This window comes from Montipora capricornis, chromosome 13 (genome assembly GCF_036669925.1).
Source record: "Montipora capricornis isolate CH-2021 chromosome 13, ASM3666992v2, whole genome shotgun sequence".
NCBI classification, from domain to species: Eukaryota; Metazoa; Cnidaria; class Anthozoa; order Scleractinia; family Acroporidae; genus Montipora; species Montipora capricornis.
The window spans coordinates 30,369,911-30,374,377 of NC_090895.1; positions in this window are offsets into that span (position 1 = coordinate 30,369,911).

Sequence of the window (4,467 nt, forward strand, 5' to 3'; positions counted from 1 at the left end):
GAGAGACAACCTCACTCGTGAGGCACCATGTTTACAACAGAGCATTTTAGGCGTCCCAGTCTGCATCAAACCATCGTTCGCCTCTCTCTTAGACAAGACCAGACACGCACGGTTCTTACCTTACGTTTATGCCTATAAAATCAAGGGAAATGCAAATTTCTGGAAGAAGAAATAAAAAACAAACCCTGCGTGTTAATATTTTTTGGTAGGCTAGGTATCGAAGAGCCAGAACATTTGCGCATGCGCTGATGGACTGTTTGAACAAGAGAGAAAAACGCAGTACCTCCAGACACCGGCGCTGGAGCGTCGTACCAAACGAGTCATACCGGGATTTCGGCCCGTGCGATCGCTTTTGGACGCAGTTGGCCCTTCGCTGCTTTCTGCTACCGACCTTGCCTCCCGGTACGGCATTGAGGGAGAGATATGTCGGCCCCTAAACCATATGTGACAAATCCCACGCCTACTCACAGCTCCAAACCGCCCTTGTCAATATAGAGTAAGAATTAGTTGGCTTATATATTCAAGAGAAAAGTCATTTTATCTGTCGTGTGGTAAGCACTGGAGTCGCAGATTACAAAGTGTGCGCATGCGCCCTCCTAAAGGTAACATACATACAGTCATAAGCTTTTTCCGAATAACTACAGGAGCTAATATCTTGGAGACATCACATTTACAGCTAAAATACATAGCATATAGAGATACCTACTAAATAGATAATTTTAAAAGATATATTTATTAAAAAAAAAGGCAGCTGTACAAAATGCGGCCCTGGATTCTCTTTTAAAACCAGTAAACTCATAGGTACGATAAAATCAGGTAGCGCATTCCGCAACTTAGCTGATACGTAAGAAAAAAGAGAACTAAGACCATAACTGGTTGTTCCAAGTTTTTTCAGGGAAAGAATGTGATTTCCGCAAAGACCATGCATAAGAAAAGGACGAGAGAGGAAACGTATTTTTTATATAAGCAGAAAGACCCTTTTTTCAAAAAAAAAGCAAAAAAAAGCAAAAATTAAACCACATACTTTTATCAAGTAATACGAAAAAGTTTTGAATGCGCTTATTGCATAGAAATATCGAGCTTGACTTTCGTAGTAATAGGACAGGTAATCTGCAAATATAAATATCGTTATTCTCTTATTTACATTATTATACCGTTTCTTTGACACGAGAATTACAGCGAAGTGAAAGCACAACTTTGTCGCGAATTTTCTATAAACTTAACATTAACCCTTACCAGTAAACTCATAGGTACGGATAAAATCAGGTAGCGCATTCTGCAACTTAGCTGATACGTAAGAAAAAAGAGAACTAAAACCATACGTGGTTGTTCCAAGTTTATTGAGGAACAGAATGTAATTTCCGCGAAGATCATGCATAAGAAGGGGACGGGAGAGGAAACGTATTTTTCATATAAGGGAAAAAAGCCTTTTTTCCAAAAAAAAAAGCAAGAAAAACACAAAAAACAACCACATACTTTTATCAATTAACTCCCGGAAATTTTGAATGCCCTTATTGCATAGAGATGTCGAGCTTGACTTTTGTAGTAAGAGGACAGGTAATCTGCAAATATAAATCTCGTTATTCTCTTATTTACATTGTTATACCGTTTCTTTGACACGAAAATTACAACGAAATGAAAGCACAACTTTGTCGCGAATTTTCTATGATAAAAACTTGTTCAGAAATCCAAAATCTACGTTAACAGCACACACCAGGCCCTCTCCTGAGTATCTCGCTAGAAATCATTTCCTCAGGCCGCGCTTCAGCCATTCGATGAGGGCCAGTCTCGTTCTTCTTAAGTTGCCTCGCTCATGCCCAAAAAGAATTCTGGGTAATTCTGCCATTCCATGACAAGGGAAGACTCGCGATTCTCATTTCATACTTTTTTTTCATAAGTGTCGGGCCACCCAGTCCTACCAGCAAAACAACGCATCCATTGAAGGTTTTAGCTTTCAAAACTTGCCCAGATTGTGTCAGTAGGTCCTGGAATTCGTCCACAGAAAGGCCAGAGAGACAACCTCACTCGTGAGGCACCATGTTTACAACAGAGCATTTTAAGCGTCCCAGTCTGCATCAAACCATCTTTCGCCTCTCTCTTAGACAAGACCAGACACGCACGGTTCTTACCTTACGTTTATGCCTATAAAATCAAGGGAAATGCAAATTGCTGGAAGAAAAAATAAAAAACAAACCCTGCGTGTTAATGTTTTTTGGTAGGCTAGGTATCGAAGAGCCAGAACATTTGTGCATGCGCTGATGGACTGTTTGAACAAGAGAGAAAAACGCAGTACCTCCAGACACCGGCGCTGGAGCGTCGTACCAAACGAGTCATCCCGGGATTTCGGCCCGTGCGATCGCTTTTGGACGCAGTTGGCCCTTCGCTGCTTTCTGCTACCGACCTTGCCTCCCGGTACGGCATTGAGGGAGAGATATGTCGGCCCCTAAACCATATGTGACAAATCCCACGCCTACTCACAGCTCCAAACCGCCCTTGTCAATATAGAGTAAGAATTAGTTGGCTTATATAATCAAGAGAAAAGTCATTTTATCTGTCATGTGGTAAGCACTGGAGTCGCAGATTACAAAGTGTGCGCATGCGCCCTCCTAAAGGTAACATGCATACAGTCATAAGCTTTTTCCGAATAACTACAGGAGCTAATATCTTGGAGACATCACATTTACAGCTAAAATACATAGCATATAGAGATACCTACTAAATAGATAATTTTAAAAGATATATTTATTAAAAAAAAAGGCAGCTGTACAAAATGCGGCCCTGGATTCTCTTTTAAAACCAGTAAACTCATAGGTACGATAAAATCAGGTAGCGCATTCCGCAACTTAGCTGATACGTAAGAAAAAAGAGAACTAAGACCATAACTGGTTGTTCCAAGTTTTTTCAGGAAAAGAATGTGATTTCCGCAAAGACCATGCATAAGAAAAGGACGGGAGAGGAAACGTATTTTTCATATAAGCAGAAAAACCCTTTTTTCAAAAAAAAAGCAAAAATTAAACCACATACTTTTATCAAGTAATACGAAAAGGTCTGGAATGCGCTTATTGCATAGAAATTTCGAGCTTGACCTTCGTAGTAATAGGACAGGTAATCTGCAAATATAAATATCGTTATTCTCTTATTTACATTATTATACCGTTTCTTTGACACGAGAATTACAGCGAAATGAAAGCACAACTTTGTCGCGAATTTTCTATGAACTTAACACTAACCCTTACCAGTAAACTCATAGGTACGGATAAAATCAGGTAGCGCATTCTGCAACTTAGCTGATACGTAAGAAAAAAGAGAACTAAAACCATACGTGGTTGTTCCAAGTTTATTGAGGAACAAAATGTAATTTCCGCGAAGATCATGCATAAGAAGGGGACGGGAGAGGAAACGTATTTTTCATATAAGGGAAAAAAGCCTTTTTTCCGTAAAAAAGAGCAAGAAAAACACAAAAAACAACCACATACTTTTATCAATTAACTCCCGGAAATTTTGAATGCGCTTATTGCATAGAGATGTCGAGCTTGACTTTTGTAGTAAGAGGACAGGTAATCTTCAAATATAAATCTCGTTATTCTCTTATTTACATTGTTATACCGTTTCTTTGACACGAAAAGTACAACGAAATGAAAGCACAACTTTGTCGCGAATTTTCTATGATAAAAACTTGTTCAGAAATCCAAAATCTACGTTAACAGCACACACCAGGCTATCTCCTGAGTATCTGGCTAGAAATCATTTCCTCTGGCCGCGCTTCAGCCATTCGATGAGGGCCAGTCTCGTGCTTCTTAAGTTGCCTCGCTCATGCCCAAAAAGAATTCTGGGTAATTCTGCCATTCCATGACAAGGGAAGACTCGCGATTCTCATTTCATAGTTTTTTTTTCATAAGTGTCGGACCACCCAGTCCTACCAGCAAAACAACTCATCCATTGAAGGTTTTAGCTTTCAAAACTTGCTCAGATTGTGTCAGTAGGTCCTGGAATTCGTCCACAGAAAGGCCAGAGAGACAACCTCACTCGTGAGGCACCATGTTTACAACAGAGCATTTTAGGCGTCCCAATCTGCATCAAACCATCTTTCGCCTCTCTCTTAGACAAGACCAGACACGCACGGTTCTTACCCTACGTTTATGCCTATAAAATCAAGGGAAATGCAAATTGCTGGAAGAAAAAATAAAAAACAAACCCTGCGTGTTAATATTTTTTGGTAGGCTAGGTATCGAAGAGCCAGAACATTTGCGCATGCGCTGATGGACTGTTTGAACAAGAGAGAAAAACGCAGTACCTCCAGACACCGGCGCTGGAGCGTCGTACCAAACGAGTCATCCCGGGATTTCGGCCCGTGCGATCGCTTTTGGACGCAGTTGGCCCTTCGCTGCTTTCTGCTACCGACCTTGCCTCCCGGTACGGCATTGAGGGAGAGATATGTCGGCCCCTAAACCATATGTGACAAATCCC